Source organism: Canis lupus, chromosome 25, assembly GCF_048164855.1.
Source record: "Canis lupus baileyi chromosome 25, mCanLup2.hap1, whole genome shotgun sequence".
Classification (NCBI taxonomy): Eukaryota; Metazoa; Chordata; class Mammalia; order Carnivora; family Canidae; genus Canis; species Canis lupus.
The window spans coordinates 19294032-19313989 of NC_132862.1; the positions used below are offsets into that span (position 1 = coordinate 19294032).

A 19958-nucleotide genomic window follows, 5' to 3' on the forward strand; every position below is an offset into this window, starting at 1 on the left:
TTTCGTCTTGGCTCAGGGCTGGATCATGAAAAAGAAATGCTATACACTGCCAGAAAGAATATTTGCAGAGCTTTCAGCTCCATCTTGGTTAAGTCCTCTGGTTCAATCACTGGAATAATTTCTGGACTTCCAATTGTTTAATATTTACTGACCACTAACACTATTCTGAAAAAGCAAAACAACAAAACCAGAGCATTTGATGTAGTCATTAGTTAGGAACGCAAAAGAGGTATGAAGAGACAGGGTAAGGAACGTGAACTTACTAATTCTCTAAGCTTCTGTTGAGTACCTATTGTGGCAGGCTGCATTAGCATTTCTAGTTTTTTACTCTATTTTGTTCCCAAAGACTTACAAAATTCTGGAGACAGCAAACAAGAAAGTGAGGAGTGGAAGATTAGATATTAAAATTGTTGAACTCGGTTGGGGAAAAGCATGTACTATAGGGCCTTTCAATGAGAAGCAAGATCGCATCTGTCCCCAATCTGTCCTACCCTGCTAGGAGTCCTGAGTAAGGTATCTAGGCATTATATTTTAAAAAATGTAAACATTCGTCTGGAACTCAGGAATGCTGGAGGATTCATTCTATCAAGGTCAGCAGACACTCAGTGTGCATGCCGGTTCACCAGACTTCCAAGCTCTTGGCAATTATTAATAATCAATTGATTATTACACAATTGATAAATTATTGAACACTACATCTGAAACTAATGATGTACTATATGTTGGCTAATGGAATTTAAAGAAAAAATGGAAAAAAAAAACAATCATGGAGTTATTTCCTATTGAGATTTTCACATTTTTCTATAAATGATGTTGCAAAAAGCCACCAAAGTTTGAAGCTAAAGCACATGAACTTTAGAGCCAAACAATCGAGGTTCAAATGTTGCACCTGAGGTGTTATCTGGGAAAACCAATATTTCTCCATATCTCGATTTCATAATCAGTAAATTGCATATACAAGGCCATCTATTTTGTAGGATTGTTGTGAGAAGAAAATCACATAATGTGTGTAAATTGCACAGAAAAGACTCTTGCACATACAAAGAGCTAAATGATGGGTGGCCATTTCTATTACTCCCCATCTATGAGATGTTCTAGATGTTCCATTTGACCGCCCCTGCATTAGGACACCATTATCAGAGATGTCTGAACTGAAAAGAGTTCAAGAGTGAAAACACTTCGTCTACCGCTACGCAGCTCCCCTTGCCCCAGCCCCATCACATCCTGTAGACCAGGAAACATGTTCAGAGAGGTTAAGTGATTTGTTCAGAGTTAGTAGCAGAGTCAGTATGAGAACTGGGTCATCTCAGTTCCCAATACAGTGCAATTTCCACTAAACTAAGCTGAGGTAAACAACTTTATCTTGGGTGGGGTGTGGAGTTTGATAAAAGCTGATCAAACCTGGGTAGAGGGCTCTGTGCAGCCTATCATGTAAAATCACAACCAAGGTCCGCAGAAGGGTAAGGCCAGTCAGGACCATCCTTATAGCCTCCCAGCAGCACTACCATTTCTTTTGGCACTTTATAACTGGAAGGACTGGAAGAAAAGTTGAAAGTTGAAGCATGGCAGATATCTGTTTCCTACACTTTTAACTTCTCTTTTGCAGAGGAATCTGTGGGGTGAGACACTCAGAAATCCCTTATTCACAGAAATTGTACCAAAGGATTTAACGCTTTTGCCTCTGCAGATGATAATTAATGTTCTAGCAAGGGCTAGATTCTATCATGAGTATTAATTTAACTCTTCTGTGGACATGGGATCTCTTTCCAATGCGACTTTGCACAACGCAAAAGAACCTTTCCACCCTTAACACACACACACACACACACACACACACACACATACATTCATCCCCTAGCAAGGACTAGCATGACTTTCCTTGTGACAGACCTGTTAGGTAGATAAAGATTAAGCTCCCTTTGGCAGTGAGAAAACTGGAATTTAGACAAGTTTTGAGGATTTCTGAGGATCAGAAGAGCAGCACAAGGACTCCTACCCAATCTTTGATCTGCAAATGCCTTGTTTTTGAGCAATGATGAGTGTGTGTGCCATTCTGGTATGGGTGTCCAGTGTCAGTGTTCATAGCTGCTACTCAGCACCAAGGCAAGGCAGTTGATGCCAAAGACTCTTCTATATTTTTTTTTTCTCCCCAAAGAAGAGAGCTCAAGAAAAACTCATTTTTGACAAGTGATTTAAAACAGATAACATATACTTTCCTTTCTCAACTCCAGGTTGGTGTGGTGTTACTCTCGGCCTCCGTGCTCAGATCTGAGCACTCTCGGGAGAGGCAAAGTGTTGACATTCAGTTCTGTGTTTCTAAGTATTAACACACATGGTGGGGAGCCTTTACAATTACTCACTCATGCTGAGGTCGTGGGCGGCCCATTCGAGTGGTTCTCTCCCCGATGCCCCATCAAGCTGCCATGAGCCAGCATGGATATTGTTGTCATGCTGGCAGGAAACCTGGCCCATTGGAACCCTTACAGGAGAGTGAAAAATGTAAAGATGAGCAAATAAAATGGGAATGCAAATGGCTCTTTAGAAATGTTCTTAATTGCACAAAGAGAGCTAAATGAAACTCAACCCCTCCAACTCTGAGTTGATTGTTTGAAGCGAGGGCATCGAGTGGCCACATGCTCCCCTCTTCCATCTCTTCATTCTCCCCTTTCCCTCAAACCTCACACATAGGAGGGAAACCCCCCGCAATTTCTGTATGACCTGAAGGAATGAATCCTGTCAAGTTAGTTGCATTTTCCTAATACGGAGTTGTTATAATAAGTTTAAGAGGCCACCAGAGCCCTTTGAGTTAGGAACAAATCGCAAATCATCATAACACTACACCTATTCCTGTTTTATGACAGTAATAAATCAAAAGCAGCCTCACAGTGCGAAAACTAGCTACAGCAGTCACAAGTGCCAGGTTCTTGGAGATGCCAATGCTCAAACGGCTTTAGCTTTGCAGTGTATGTTTTGGCTCCTGGAGGCTCAATTTTTCAATTAAGGATTAAAAAAAATGTGTGTGTGTGTGTGTGTGTGTGTGTGTGTGTGTAAAAGAGAGAGAGAACAGCTTCAGGTAAATTTGCCAGGGCAGACAATGAGGCACTTGTTCTTTATGAATTTTATTTATTTATCTTAGCTTTACTTTTTTGTTCATTTGACTTTTGAAAGGGGTATTGGATATGGAGTCAAGCCAGAGTGTGTACACAAAATTTAATGACTGTAAATGAAATGTAAGTCTCCAGAAGATGCTACATGGTTTGGTACCATCAGGGGCTTTTTAAAAGCCTGCTCAGATTTCACCTACAAGCCATGCTTCCCAGGTATTAGAACTCCCAGTGGCTTTGCAAAACATTTCCTGCATGATTCTAGGCACTTAGCGTCACTTCAGAAGAGACTTGGTGCATACCCATCACGTTAAGCTGCTCTTTCCTAGTAGCAATTGCATTTTTTTTCCAATGCCACCACCATTATCTATGAATCTGAGCATCCTATTTCAGCTTTATGCTTGCTTCTCAAAATAATGTATCTGCTACTACTGATCAGTGAAAAAGCAACAGAGCTAAGGTTTTGAAACAATGAAATTGCTCTTATAGTCAAGAGCATGTCTAGGTACCCTTTCTTTGAGTTCATACTAACAAATCTCTTGAAAATAAAATGACCTGACTTCTTTTAAAGAAAATTATTTTACAGCTATTTCACAGCTTCAATTTAGAGACCACTGAAAAAAAAAATTTATTAAACATACAACCAGGGGTGCCTGGGTGGCTCAGTGGTTAAGCGGCTGCCTTCTGCTCAGGTCATGATCCCAGGGTTCTGGGATCTAGCCACACATTGCCCCAGGCTCTGAGGGGGAATCTGCTTCTACCTCTCCCTTTGCCACTCCCCCTGCTTGTGCTCTCTCTTTCTGTCTCCCTCTCTCTCTCTCTGTCAAATAAATAATTAAAATCTTTAAAATAAAAAATATATTTTACTGAATATAGATCCTATCAGATTAGCCCCACTGTGGTGTCCCTGACCAAAACCCAAGCCTCATCTTCAGTGGCTGCTTCCTCTACATACTCACATCCATGGTAGTAGTCCATTTCTTCCTTCACGGTGTCTTAACATCACCCACTTTCTGTGTTTAGTGGTCCAGGCCCTTACCCATTCAGGGCAGTATTTTCACAGCCACCTTACTGACTCCCTTCTGTCTTTCCTAACCCACTAATCCCTTAGGCATGGTGACATCAGATTAATCTTTCGAAGTCTCCATTTTTACCCTCTTACTTCTCTAATGATTTAAGAAGCTCCAGTGACTACCGATTGCCTGCCACGTAGAAGAATCCCAACGCTTACGCAGCACAGCTGTATGAGTCAAAAATTAACCATCCCAGGAGCACTCACAGACAGAGCCACAAGCACAGACACGCCTCAGAGAGGTTACATCCTCCTGGGCTCATTGTGATGAAGGGCTGGTCTTTGATGTGTTTTTAGATACATTATATTTATTAGACTTCCCACTTGGTCCTGGAAAATTGATTCATTCTAATAACCACCCAAAGTTATAAACTAGGGCACAGTTTATTCATCTGCCGTAGGCCAACCACCAGCAGGCCTGGGAACCGGACTGGTCAGATGTGAACCAGGCACTCCCTTCCTGGTGAGTTGCTCCCCTCGGAGACGAGACTGTTTATCAGCGGGTGTGTGGGGAGCGCAGATCGGAAAAAGGAAATTGATTGTTGCCTGAAGGAAATGTGCGTCACACTCATACAACCCAACGTTGACCTACTCCACCCAAGGGATAGCTCAAGCTAAGAAGGAAATAGGACTATCCTTATCATCTAAATCAAAACACCAATCTTCCCGGAGAGTGATGGATAAAAAAGGATGGAGTTTTTTTAAATTGTTGTTATTTATTTGTTTTAGTTTTCTATACTAAGATAGAGAAAAAGAAAACACTTCTTGGTTTTTGGATTTTGTGTGGTGGTGATGTCTCTTTAAGACGTATTGTTACATATAGCCTTCCTTTCATTTTAGGTTCTCTTCCTAATTAGGTAAAGTTTATAAATGAGCTATTCCTAAATTCCAACGCAGTATAAAATAAAATTACACAAATTCCAGACATTGTTGAATTTAGTTAGTTCATTGTGCCCATTTCATGGGGTCTGGTATCTCAACCTTGACTCGAAACATTGGTATTTATCTGATCTTCACCCATCTATCCCTATCATATCATAAAATGGCCCTCAAATTCACTTCTCCATCATATACACTTCACCTTGCTAATAAAACCCTACCAAAATTCTACCTCCTCTGCATTTGTTAATTCAACAATTTTTCTTTCAGAGCTTTCCTCTTTGCCAGACACAAAGGCCTTTTCCACCTGGAATAAAGGTGTCAGACTATTATACAAATAACATGGAATGATTTGCTAAGGGCTGTCATAAGAGGTAGTCACTACATGTGGAAGAAATGCCAAGAAGGACATGATTCAATTTATCCTGAAGAGTCACTCTATGCTCACAGAAGAGGTGATACCTACATGTGACCTGCAAGGATATGGTAGGAAGAATAATGCCTTCCAAAGAGAACTATACCGGGATCCCTGGGTGGCTCAGCGGTTTGGCACCTGCTTTTGGCCCAGGGTGCTATCCTGGAGTCCCGGGATCCAGTCCCGCATCGGGCTCCCTGCATGGAGCCTGCTTCTCCCTCTTCCTGTGTCTCTGCCTCTCTCTCTGTCTATCATAAATAAATAAATAAATCTTTAAAAACAAAACAAAACAAAGAGAACTATACCTTATACTCAGAACCTGTGAATAGGTTATGCTACATGGAAATAAAGTAAGAATGAAGATGAAATTAGGATTGGTAATTCAGCTGATCCTGAGATGGGGAGAAAGTCTTGGATTATGAGTGGGCCCAGTGTCATCATAAGGGTTCTTAAGAGTGGGAGAAGAAAAAGAGTCCATATCAGAACAATGAGATATAAGACTCATACTGCTGAATTCATGAATGGAGGGGGAAGAGGAGACAACCAAAGTCGGAAGCCTCTACAAGCTGGAAAAGGCAAGGAAACATCCTCTCCTCCAGAAGAGGACACTGTTCTGATTTTTAACTGATACCTTGATTTTTAGTCCAGAGAAACCCACTTGGGACTTCCAATTTCTAGAACAATAAAATAAGTTTGTATAGTGTTAATTGGCTACGTTTACAGTCATTGTTTTACAGCAGCAGTAGAAAATTGACAAAGAGTAAGCAGCATTTTGCTTGAGGAAGGGGTAATGAGAGGCTTGCAGTCAAGGAACATTACGTTTAGTTGAGTACTTGTCATGGAGAGGCACTCTGTCAAGTGCTTTTCATGCATCATGCCACAAGAGAAGAGGGACTTTTGTATAGTAAACGATGATTAGATAAACTATCAATAAAGGCTTTTAGTGATAGAGACTAGGAAGGTTGCTTTGGGATCAGCTGAGCAACAGTACCAACAAGAAGGTTGTTACAGATAAATTGAAGAGATTGTGTTTGTCAAATTCTGGGAAACCAAGCACTGGGATATAGTGAACGGATGCCATGAAATCACTCCCCTAGCCTACAATTCCAACTGCCATGCTGACATTTACACCAGGAGGTTCTGCAACACCTCATGGTTACTAGCTTTTAGATTAAACTCATTCCAAGCCTCCTGAAGAATCTAGTAGTTCTTCACAGCTCCCTGTTCATGGCATTGTATATTGCTCATCACTTGAGCTTGAAATTTCCAAACCTTTGTCTCCCCATACTCCCACACTCAACCAATATCATGTCAGAAAGCCTTCATCACCATGATTTTCTAATAACTTCCTCCTCTTTTGCTTTCCTGATGTCATTCCTATATGGGCTATTTTATTTTATTTTTTTTATATGGGCTATTTTAACCTCGAAGTATAATTTGTGCTCTTTTCTTAATAAGTCATAAATTTCTCTTCCCCATCATCATATCTCCTTTATAAAGTTTCCTTGCTCTTTTCCTTCCCTGAACTCCTACAACACGAATTGTTCTTCAAAGCACTTAAAACTTCCTGAGAGAAAGTCTCTACTCATGTTTCCCCATGTCCCCTCTTACTCACTCCTTAACGCAACACTGCTGACCTCACTGCTGTTGGCTATTCTATTGAAATGGTTCTCCCTGAAGTCACAAGTGACCTTCTATTTACCAAATTTCAGGATCTATTTTGAGCCTCCCTCAACTTGACCTCTCTGTGACATTGACATCACTGACAACTCTTTTATTTCTTCCTTGGACCCTGAACGATCCTATTTCCAGTTTCCCCCCCCCCTTTTTTTTTTTTAAGATTTTATTTATTTATTCATGAGAGACACAGAGAAAGAGAGAGAGGCAGAGACACAAGCAGAGGGAGAAGCAGGCTCCATGCAGGGAGCCTGACGTGGGATTCGATCCCGGGTCTCCGGGATCATGCCCTGGACTGAAGGCAGTGCTAAAACACTGAGCCACTGCGGCTGCCCTCCAGTTTCCCTTTTAATTGTTTCACTAGCTTCTTTAAATCTCCTCTTGCTTCTGTCCAGCTCTGTCCCACTAAGGCTGTAGCTTCCTACAGTCGGGATCCAAGTCCTCATAACTTTTCACCACATACTATACCTCTCTTCTCTAGGTATTGGATATAAATGTCATTTGGAAAATGGAAAGGAACAGTAGGACTTCTTAATTCTGATAATTTGAATTCTAAGTAATTTTTTAGTATTTACTTTATGTTTAGTAGCATGCTGAACAGAGAAGAGTGTTCGAAAGCAATGAAAGTAGAGTTTCTATCTTCTGAAAATTGAGAGTCAGTTGAGAAGGGGCAGCATATACACATAAGCATTTTGAAAAGCAATCCGAGGCAGCATTCATTCACTCATCAACTGACAGTGACCCCTCTACGACACCAGCTGAGTGTGGTTACTAACTAAATGGCAATAGAGGAATGGCTCTTCTTTCATGCATAGAAAGAGGACAAACTCTAAGCTTTTCCCTCTCTGTCCTTGAATCAAGGCACACAGAGGAAATTCTCTGAAGAAAATACCATTTCCCAAGTTGTATCCCACCTTAGATGTTGCCTCCTTTTTGCAGTTTTCACAGTTCCTCACCTGCAATAGATATAACTTAAATTAAGTCTATTTTTCTGATTTATTAAAATATTTTAGGGGCACCTGGGTGGCTCAGTGGTTGAGTGTCTGATTTTGGCTCAGGTAGTGATCCTGGGATCCTGTGATTGAGTCCTGTATTGGGCTCCCCACGGGGAGCCTGCTTCTCCCTCTATGTCTCTGCCTCTCTGTGTCTCTCATGAATAAATAAATAAATATATTTTTAAAAATCATCCTTATATTGGAAGAAAAAAGGAGGGGAAACCTATCTGAGGAATTATAGCAGGGAAAATATTGCCCAGGTAAATTAGAATGGGACCTTTAAGATTGTCCAAGCTCTTTTTGGTGAACTATTTGTTCACTCATCTGCAACTACAAGTCAAACACCTGCATTTCTAGCCATTTCTTCCTCTAGTAAGATCTCATCAAGTACCTTATCAGATAACCAATTTTAAACATTGGTATTTATAATAGATGTAGACTGTACATCTCTGGTATATAGCCACTCCTGGCAGACAATACGCCAGTAACAAAACATTTTGGTTTCTGGCCTAAATGAGAATCAGATTAACTCAGGAAAATCATGATGAAAATTTCCCTTTCTGGTCCATTAGGCTGTAGTTTCAAATGGTCTGGAAAATTTGGAGTGACATTCTTTAAACCTGATTCTCCATCTGGAAATTTCAAGCCCACATTTTGTACTATTCTTTCCAATAAGAAAGTTTTTGTTTTTACACAAAACAATAATTATTCTATTATATAAATCTTGGGCAGAAGGCAAGGAAGTAAGTCTTCTATACACTGATGCCTCTCCTAAATCTTGGTATGAGAACTATCAAAAACTATTATACACAGCAGATATCACCCTAGTAATAGATGTAATCACTGAAGCTTTGTGGATTAAACTGAAAGAGAAATTTTGAACTGCAAATACTTTAAAAATAGCTTGCCCAATACACTAAACTGGAAAAAAATAGTTTTCCTCATGAGATATTTATTTTGATTCTTAGTCCAGTCAAAAAATAGCATGAAGTAAACTTTTGCCCTGTTTCAAAGTCCTATTCTCTGCTAAAAATTCACTTCGTTTGAGAATCTACAGGTTCATTCAACTTGATCTTTACCACATCTCTCTAGGCACGAAAACAGGACTAGATATTAACTCTCAAAATGAAGACAAAACTAGGCTATAATATTTTCAAGATTATGTCAAAAATAGTATAGAAACAGACTCAGACATATATGGCTGTCTGATTTATGACAAAGGTGAGACCATACCACAGAAAGAAAAGGATGTTTTGTTTTGTTTTTGTTTTTTTAATAAATGCTACTTAATTAATTGGATAGCTGTAAGGGAACAATGCATTTTGATTCTTATCTCAGTCTTTTCAAAAATACAGCTTCCAAATGAATTATTATTTTTTATAAAAGATAATATAGGGATCCCTGGGTGGCGCAGCAGTTTGGCGCCTGCCTTTGGCCCAGGGCGCCATCCTGGAGACCCGGGATCGAATCCCACGTCGGTCTCCCTGCATGGAGCCTGCTTCTCCCTCTGCCTGTGTCTCTGCCTCTCTCTCTCTCTCTCCCTCTCTCTCATTGTGACAATCATGAATAAATAAATAAAATCTTTAAAAAAAAAAGATAATATAATAAAGATATTAGAAAAAAGACATAACTATATATCTTCATGCTCTTGGGTAGGCAAGACTATTTTAGTAGACACAGAAAAGATTAAACATAAAGAAACCTTGATAAATTGACTATTACAATTAAAAAGTTTTATTTTTCAAAAGACATAATTGAAGGATAAATAAGTAGTTCACAGAGGGGAAGAACATATTCATAATGCATATATTCAACAAGATTCATATCTAGAAACATAAAAATCTATACATCATAATAAGACCGACAACCCAAAAGGAAAATAGGAAAGACTTGAGCAGCCATGTCACAGAATAAGATACCCAAGTGGCCAATAAGAATTTGAAAAGTACTGAACTTCATTTAGTGTAATACATTGCAAACATGGCTCACTTCTTCCACTCATGTCTCTACTCCCTTTGCCATGTAACTTTGTAGTACTGACTGACTCTGAATCCAAGCAAGGCTGTATGACTCACTTTGACCAATGGAATATTAGCAAATGTCATGCAAACAAAGTTTTGAAAAGCACTTGCACAATTGGGCTTGTTTGCTTTTGCACCTGTGCCATATCCATGAGAATCTTGGGGCTAGCCTGCTGGATGGAGACTGAGAGATGTGTAGAAGAGAGATGAGTAACCCCCGTTGCTCCAGCTGCAGCCGGCCTAAATCAGATGATAGTCAGCTGACACCCACAGGTATGTGAACAATCCCAGCCAAGGACAGCAGACCTGCCAAACCAGCCCCCAGCTGACTTTCTACTCTGGATCAACACATGCTTACTGTGAAATGTCACTGACATTTTGTGGTTGCTTGCTATGTAGCACTATTGTGGCAATAGATAAATTATACAATTAGTCATAAGAAAGATGCAAATAAAAACTCAATGCAATACAGCTATATACACATCAAGATATCTGAAATGAAAAAGGAGGATCCCAAGTGTTAGCAAGAATTTATAGCAATCAAAACTTTCATTCATTGTTGGTGGGAGTGCAACTTGGTTCAGTCACTTTGGAAAACTGTTTGCAATATCTTTTATGGTTGAAACTATGCAAACCCTATGGTTCCACTCCTAGGTATATACCAGAAGGAAATGTGTATGCCTGTTCATCAAGTGACATGTACAGAAATGTTTATAATGGAACTGTTTGTAGTAATCAAAAAATTAGAAGCTACACAAATGTCCATCAAGTGTGGAATGAATAAATAAGTTGTGGTATAGTCACACAATGAAATACTATTCAGCAATGGGAATGAATGATCACACCTACATTTCACGATATGGATAAAAATCACAAACATAATATTGAACAAAAGAAGACTGTAGGAGACTATTCATTGTGTCAACCCATTTGTCTTGTAAAGTAAAACAATAAAAGGTAACAAATGCAATTGGGAATCAGGAAAGTGGTTATTCATAAGTGGGGAAAGCTATTGGAAGAAAGAGTAGGGGCATTTTGGAGTGCTGGAAATAGTCTATCTTATGTAGCTACTGGTTATGCTGCTGTGCTATTTGTAAAAAATTATGGAACCATAAACATGACATATATACACCTCTGTGTAGTACACCTCAATAAAAAGGTAAAAAAAATCATAGGTTTGCACCAAAGAGGGGGAGTACAAACTGGACATCAGATATATTAGATAGAAATTCTCCTAGAGTTTAGTTGCATTTGACAGAAAAGCCAAAATGGCATTAGCATAACCACAGTAGTTTATTTCTTTTTCACAGAAATGAATTTCAATGGGAGGTAGTCCAAAATTAGCATGATTGGCTCCATAAATCAGAGTCTTTTCTCCTCCCATATCACTATTTCCGGATTTCAGGGTCCTAGATGGCTATTTGAGTTCAAGCACTGTAACCAGCAAGGTCCATGAAGGATCCATAAACAAAGATCCATCCTCTTCTTTATGGAAACTTCTAAAGAGTGCACATAATATTTCTGCTTACATCTCATTGGCCAGAATTGAAATGCAAGGTCATCTCTATCAGCAAAGAAGACTGGGAAGTGTAGTCTCTATTCCAGGTGATGCATGCCCAACTGCAAATGGAAAGTGTTTTTTAATAAAAGAGTACAGAGTGAATATTGAGAGTCAACTGGGAAGCTTTGATATACTCTTCCACAGAAATCCTTTAATGGCTGTCTCTTTCTTTAGCTCTATGTATAATAGGAACTAGTTTTCCTTCCTGGGCAACAGTTGACAAATATTTTTTGTGAAGGACCAGGTGGTAAATATTTTAGGTATTGCCAACCCAATAGTTAAACTGCAGCTATTCAATTTGGCTATGGTAGCACAAAAGCAGCTATATACAATTTGTAACTGAATGAGTATGATTGTTTCAATAAAACTTTATTTCCAAAATATGGCAATGGACCACATCTGTCCCATGCATCATAGTTTGTTGACTTTTGTTCTAGGTGCTCCGGAAATCCAGTAAGCCCCATGAAGACAGAGACAACATTTGACTTATTCTCTACTGTGTCGCCAGGCCTTGGCATATAGTCATGGATAAAAATATATTGTTTAGGGGTGCTTGAGTGGCTCAGTTTGTTAAGTGTATGCCTTTGGCTCAGATCATGATCTTGGAGTCATGGGATGGAGCCCCAAATGGGGCTCCCTGCTCAGCAGGGAGTCTGCTTCTTCTTTTCCTTCTGTCTCTGTCCCCCATTCATGCTTGCTCTCTCGCTCTCTCAAATAAAGAAAATCTTTAAAAATGTATTGATTTTAAAAATATGAGTATTTAAATGTAGCTTCTTCAAGATATTACAGTTTTTTGCACTGAAGTTTATTCAAAGAAAGAAAAGGAGTTGAGTTAAAATTCACCAAGAGATGGTACAATGTTCAAGACAAATGGAGAGGGCAGGAAATGTGTGTTTGGAGGGGAAATGAAAAAAGTAATCCAAAAAGAATAATTTATAAGCCTGCTAGGGTCATGAGGACTTTATAGTTAGTAAGCAAACAAACAAACAAAATCTTCTCTACTTGCTATGTTCTTTTGGATAATTTTCACTGAAAAGAAATGGTACCAAAGGTCTAGGAAAGGTGTTATTTCTCACAATTAGAGGATCTAAATGTGCTGTAAGCCTGGGGAAGCATTATTTCTTCAAATTGAGTGACTCTTTTCTTCCGGGGTCTACTCCCTTACCCCATTCATCCTTCTCTCTCTGAAAATGATCCAGGGAAACTCTGTGTGCTCCTTCTCTTGGCATTCCACAAATAGAACACAGCAAGACATTAATGAAGAGAGAAAACAGTTTTCCATTTATTTTGCTTTCAGAAATATACTTGGAATGGCCTGTGCCAGAGTTGTACTATATCAAAGAAACCATAATCCAAAAGACTAACCTTTTTAAAATGATAACCAACTGTATTTTGTATTTTCATAGAATTACTTTATTTCCATAAAAAACAGAATTTCCATTTTTCCAATCAAGGAGCTGAGTTTCTAAAGCTTCCTGTGGTCTATTTACATTTCCTACAGTAACCTTCTTAAGCAACAGACCAAGGAAAATATGAAACTTATTTTTTTATTTCATTTTCCCTTTTTAAAGGAGCCTCTATATTTTCCTGCCCTCATTAAAGACCTCAGAGACAACATTAATTTCCAAATATAAATTAGCAACAAATTAGCAGGCGCTTCTTTATTACAACAATTATCAACCATTTTCAGTTATACCATCACCTCTGGCTATGTCTCATGCATCAGATACTGCTCCTTTCCCATCTTTTTTTCAAGAGCAATGAATTAGAAAAGTAGGATATTAAGATGAATCTAAATTTCTATGAGCTGAAGAGAAGGTTTTTTTTTTTTTAAGAGAATGGGCAGATCCTGTTAAAGAGAAACTTATTGCTGTTTAAACAAGATAATGAGGATAGGAAATCAAAACCTTAGAAGGTTGATTTTATTCATTTGTTTAAGCAATATTTACTGAGGACTTCTATTTGACCATCACAGTTCGGTGGTGATGAAGAAAAGAGAAAGAATTGCTAATCATGATGCTGCAGACCTGTAAGAGCTGCTCTCCAGGCTTTTGGGTTATTGCAGAAGAAATTATTATGATAAGAAACCTGGAACTTCATCAAACAGATTATTTTGAGAATGTTCTTGACTTTCCCACATCCTTTGGGGAGCAACAGAGCGGGACCACTATTTAAAGCATGAAGATTTTAAATAGCTGTGTGAATGTCACTCAACCTAAGAATCCCACTGCTTTCTTCATCTGTTGTATCATATGTTGCCTATGCATGTCAACACAGAACAGTCTTTTGGAACTCATGGCTTGGGCTGACATTGTTTGTTGGGGAATGCTCCTTTCCCCTTTGGAGAAAACCTCATTTGGTACAGTACTTCTAGACCTTTTTGGCTGCCTCCCTCACTCCTGCCCAGGCTAGATGGAATTACTTACCTGAAAGGTAAACATGGAAAGAATAATTAAGCAGAGCCCTTCCTTCTTCCTTTCTCTGGAATGCAAGCTGCCCATAGGGAGCAGGAGTTCTAGGCTCATAAGAGTGTCTACATTTGGGACTCACTCTATACTAGGAAACTCACAGCCTCTGATTTGGTCTTTCATGGCAACAAAAAGGAAATGTTGGTCTCCACATGTCAACTTCCTTGTTTCATTTCTCAAGTGGTTCAGAGCTTGGATAAGGAGACAAGGTATTATTACTGGTCTTTCCCATCATGATCCCAGTATTTGGTTAAAAGGATCATGGATTTGGAGAAGAAGAAGACAGGAAATAGAATAGTAGATGAAGACATAGAAAATTAAAAATAAAAGCAACAAAAGACATGCTTAGAGGCATTTTATGGAGTCAGAATGCATGCCTTGAACCTTGGGCTTTAGCAAGAGACATTTATATCTATGACTTTGATTGTTTCTTTAGTTCTTTCAAAAGTCGACTTGAGAATAGCTTCCATGTTCTAGTTGTCCAGGCATTAAAACAGGAGTTGGCAAACCATGGCGCACATGTCAAATGTGATCTACCTCCTGTTTTTATAAACAAAAAAACAAAAGTTTTATTGGAGCACAGCTAAGCCTATTCATTTACATATAGTCTATCATTGCTTTCATACTACAATGGAAAAACTGAGTGGTTGCAATAAAGACCATAAGGCCCACAATCCTAAAATATTTACTATCTGGCCTTTTATAGAGAAGTTTACCAACCTATGTATTAGTAAGTTAAACAGTCTGCTACCCTCTGCTGTATTTCTCAATCAGTTGTGTAAACTAATAGGAGAATATTGGAATATTCATACAATACAAATAAACCGACTTAAAAATAGAATATAAGAACAATATATAATCTTGGAATATTAAGTATTGACCTTCATCTTGGGTTAAAGCAGGATTGATCCCAAAATTGAATGGCTTATCTACCTTTGATCCACCATGTGTTAATTATACTTAGGAATCTTGGAGATCTATATTTCAGCTTTATCCACAGAAAAGAAAAGGACTTTATTATGGAACAAATAACAAGAAATGAAGGCCTCTCCTATACCATAGGTATAATTTGCATTTGGACAAGAGTAGAAGGAAAGCTAGCTGAAATCCTCTTTAAAACAAAGACCAAAAATCTATTAAAGACAGCTGATACTAGTGATGTCTACCCCCTGAGAATTATGCTGACACAGAAATAGTACAAATATTTAGAGTATCAGAGACATTGTGGAAAGCTTTAGATTAACAGAGTTTAATATTTTTTAAAAAAGATTCTCCCCCTGGAGATGCAGAAATACATAGCTAGGATATGGTTTGATCCAAATATTTTTGAAGATGTGTCTAGAAAAGTACATGGAAGAGTGGTTACCAAGATAGAAAAGTAAGTGAGACTCAAAGTACCCTAAGAGAAGAAATGTGGGATTAAATGTTGAGAGAACTTGCTAAAATAGAAGAACAAGAAAATCCAGAAGAAATGATTTGAGTTTTGGATGGTAAAGCAACTGTGCCTGAGTGGGAGTGAGAGGCCAAATGGGACATGCTGCAAAGGGAGAAGGCAGTGCCTTTTCAGGCATGAGAAGGTTGAAAGACATTGCCACTTAACCAAGCCAACTATACTCCAGAATCTGGGTTGACCAAAATATATCAGCACCAAGAAAGGTAAGCCAACAGCCTTACTGTGTCCAAATGGAGGAAGCACTATTGGCAGGTATCCAGATTACATGGAGCTCATATGAGTGAGCTAGATGTAGTTTAGCAGCCCTGTTCAGTTCATTCCATTTATATAATCCCAGTTCAAAGACCCAAGATATTCAAAGCTCCACCACATAGAAGGCAGGATGTTACCCACCCTGATCAATGTGAGAGCAGATAAATTGACTCAAGTTTGCCCACATAACTGGGACGTTGAATTTCTTGACTACAACACTTGAAGTCAAAAGACTTTGGCTTAAATTCTATTTTCAACATATGCATTTATGAAAAAAGTTTTACATTTCCTATGACTTAGTTTCTTCATATAAATGTAAAAACACCTACTTAAAGGGTTTTTATCAAAACTAGATAGAAAAATTTTATGTGAAAATGCCCTGTGCCATATCTGGCATACATGACATACTCAATATTCAGGAAATGTCATTTCCTTTATAGCTTTTTAAAATAAAAGAAGATAAAAAATGTGATAGACACAAGCCTGGATTCAATACAAAAGGCATCTAAAAGGTCAATGTCCTCTCTTAATCCCACAGCCTTTCATTAAAACCAAAAAAGAGGCTAAGATTTGTAAGTTAAGATAGTAACAGACACTATGTGTAACACAGCTTTTTAAAAAAATTTTAAAATTTCCCATTACAGTAAAATATCCACAAATTTAAACAAAAGGACAAAGTAATGACAGTTCTGTAAATAAAAAAAATAAGAAAGACCATAGCCCAATGTGCAGAGAGAATTTCCACTGAATGAATCACCCATGAGAATGGAATTGAAATGCATATTCTTGGATTACACAACATATACTCCACCCTCTGAATCAGAACTGGACAGAAGGCCTCAAAGAAGGTAACAAAAACTTTCCCCAATCCAGAGGGTGAAAGTGTGTACTACTCAGGAAGATCAGAGCCCATTCAACAAATGCGTAGGAACTGTGGGCCAGGCAAAATCACTGTCATTTTCTGCTTTCCCAACCCATTCAGTACTTCTCCTTCATTGGCAACCTTTTCTTCTTATCTCCATTTAGAAACTAGACTCCTAGACATCATTGCAGGAAGTTGAGTAGCATGTGAAGATAAAGAAACTTTGTATCCTGGGACAATTTAGTCACCTAAGAAAAAGATTGTAAGAAGGGCATAACAAAAATGCATACTGGCATAGCAGGTACTGAAGGTGATATTTTTTATGCACTATATAGGAGGATACCTATAAACTGCATTAAAATCTCTAGCTGTCACAAGAATTTAGATTCCTACTTAGAAAGGAAAGATCCCTACCTAGGATCTGTAGAGTCACAACACATGAATGCTTTTGGGGCATCACATTCAACAGGTATTGAAGACCAACCTTAATGTCAGTAAATGGGCTGCAGTGGGAACTTCTAACATCCATGGGAACAGAGAACTGATTTAGGGCATTTGTCTACTCTGAGAGCAAATCCCAGGGCCTGAAGGGACCTCTTCCCAAGAAAGAGTTGGCAAATAAAATCAAGAAAATAAGTGAAGCCTATAAAAAGTCAACACAAAGTAAATGGAATAGGGTCCTTAAAAGTAAATGTTTTTAACTTACTTATTATAAATATCTCAAAATACATAAAAATAGAGAACAGTGTATTAGTTATTTATTGCTTTATAACAATGTTACCACAAAGTTTGTGGCTTAAATCAACACACATTTGTTAGCTCACACTTTTTATGGGTCAGGAGTTCAGATATGACTTAGGTAAGCCCTCTGCTCTGTATCTCACAAGACCACAATCAAGGTATCATCCAGAGCTGTGCTTTCATCTAAGGCTTACATGGAGAGGATCTATTCTTAGACTCACTCAGGTTTTTGGCAAGATTCCATTCCTTGTGGTTGTAGGACTGAGAACTTCAGCTCTCTTGCTGTATCTTGGACAGAGGTCACTCTTCACTTTTTACAGCTATCTGCTGTGACTGCCATGTCAAGTTCTCCAAAGTGGCTGCTTGCTTCACAAAGCCAGCAAGGAGGAGAAAGGCCCCAGTAAGATGAGAGCTATTATCTTGTCTAATGTAATCACATAATTATGTACATGCAGTCACATGCATCCCTCACCATTGCCATCTTCTGTTGGTTAGAAGTAAGTTATAGTTCCTGTCCACATTCAAAGGGGGGATCACACAAACGCATGAACATTAGGAAGTGGGGATATGGAAAGCCATATAACAAGGCAGTCTGCTACAGTATGTCCTCTGGTCCCTAATGATTCTTTTTCCTGTCATCAGCAAAATAGATCCACTCTTTTCCAGGGACCCCTTGCCCCTAGATGTTGTCTGATTACAGTATCTATTCAGAAGCCATAATCTACAGGTCTTGGTATGGATGAGACTCTTTGGTCCCATGAGATTCTATAATGCCTCTCATGAGATTCTATAATCTGTGGATCTGTAAAACTAAATAGATAAATTTTCTATCCCCTAAAATATTTAATGGTTAGATAGGGATAGGATAGTGGCTATAGACATTCCCATTTCATAAGGTGAAATAGAAGATACAAAGAAGGGATCCCTGGGTGGTGCAGCAGTTTGGCACCTGCCTTTGGCCCAGGGTGCAATCCTGGAGACCCGGGATTGAGTCCCACGTCGGGCTCCTGGTGAATGGAGACTGCTTCTCCCTCTGCCTATGTCTCTGCCTCTCTCTCTCTCTCTCTATGTGACTATCATAAATTTTAAAAAAAGAAAAAAAAAAGATACAAAGAAGTCACTGCTCCATAGCAATTCTGAAATTTAGCCAAGTAAATATTGAGTTTCTTGATTATATTTCAGGGCCTGAAATAATTCTTTTGTGGCTCTTGATTCCTTCCTCTGGGCCTTTGGGTCTGTTTTCAGAATTACCTTTCTTTTTTCATGAAAGGTAGCATGGGTTTACAGCTGAGTAGTTTTGTTAGCCTACTTCTTGTCAGTAGAATTTGGTGTGCCTTGTAGCCTCCTTTCATTTTGCACTCTGTCTCCTTTGTGGGCCTTGCAGAAGCAAGAGGTATTCCTGGGGAACTTCCTGACATGATGGGAATTGTGAGTGGGTACTAGGAGCTGAGCATGGCTCCTGGCCAACAGCCAGTAAAAACTGAAGCCATCAATCCTACAACCATACATTCCTTCCTTCATAAATTTTGATCTAAGAGTAATTATAAAGCCATGTAACCTGAGCATTATGCGAGAGAAAGAAAAACATTTACATAAAATAAAGTTGAAATGTAAACAAGAGTCAAATCCTATGGAGCCTTCATAGAACATCATAAAAAAGAAAGATCATTATCGTAAGTGCAACAGGGAGGTTTTGAAGGAATAAACCATATCAACATACATGTAATAGAAGTCCCAGAAAGAAATATGAGAGAGAAAAATTATTTAAGGAAATGACTGAAAACATCTCAATGCAATACCAAAAACAAATCTAAGCATAAAAGGCATGAAGAACTCAAAGTAGGAAGGATGCAAATGTAGAATGATGTATCTAGATCCACTCCTAGATAAATCACAGTCCAACTGTTAAAAACCAAAGAGTAAAAGGAAATTATGAAAGAAGCAAGGCAAAACAAAACAAAACAAAACAAAACAAAAAAACAAACAAAAGCATCTCATAAAGGTGACTAGAAAGTCTCAATCTAGAATCAATCTCTTCACTCAATAAAGGGGAATGATAGGGAGTCAATAGATTACACAACAAGCAGTGGCAGAGAATAGTGTAGGTGAATGGCCTAAGTTTCAAAGAAGAGCTTTTGTTCAGTCTTGTTTTTGTTTTAGTCTTTGCTTCCTTGGAAAGGGGATGGATTGTTCGGAAGTGAAGACAAGCAGGGAGATCCCTCACCTTTTGGCATTGATGTATGTGGGATGCAGAGGACACATGGAAGAACGTGACCTCAGGGGACAACCTGGTTTAGTCAACAAAGAAATGAAAACATGCAGAGAAAATGTTGAATTTATAGGGGATATTTCAGTTCTCAGATAAAGATAATAAGATGTTACATGTGAAAGACAGAAAAAGGAGAGGTTGTTTGAGAATTATAGGTATTCTAGAAGAGGCATAAGCAGAATAATAGAA

General features: G+C 38.6%; 1 long non-coding RNA gene across 5 annotated transcripts in view; it reads right to left on the bottom strand.

Annotated features, from left to right (window-relative positions):
* Positions 1-19958, bottom strand: part of LOC140617310 (uncharacterized) — a 99019-nt gene that overhangs the window by 27233 nt on the left and 51828 nt on the right. For 3 of the 5 annotated variants that reach the window (XR_012017547.1, XR_012017546.1, XR_012017549.1), the window contains one exon: positions 2361-2479. This is a non-coding gene — a long non-coding RNA (uncharacterized lncRNA). Of the gene's footprint in view, positions 1-2360; positions 2480-11421; positions 11784-14518; positions 14733-19958 lie in introns of those variants that run through there. The other 2 variants (XR_012017550.1, XR_012017548.1) reach the window with 2 other exon arrangements.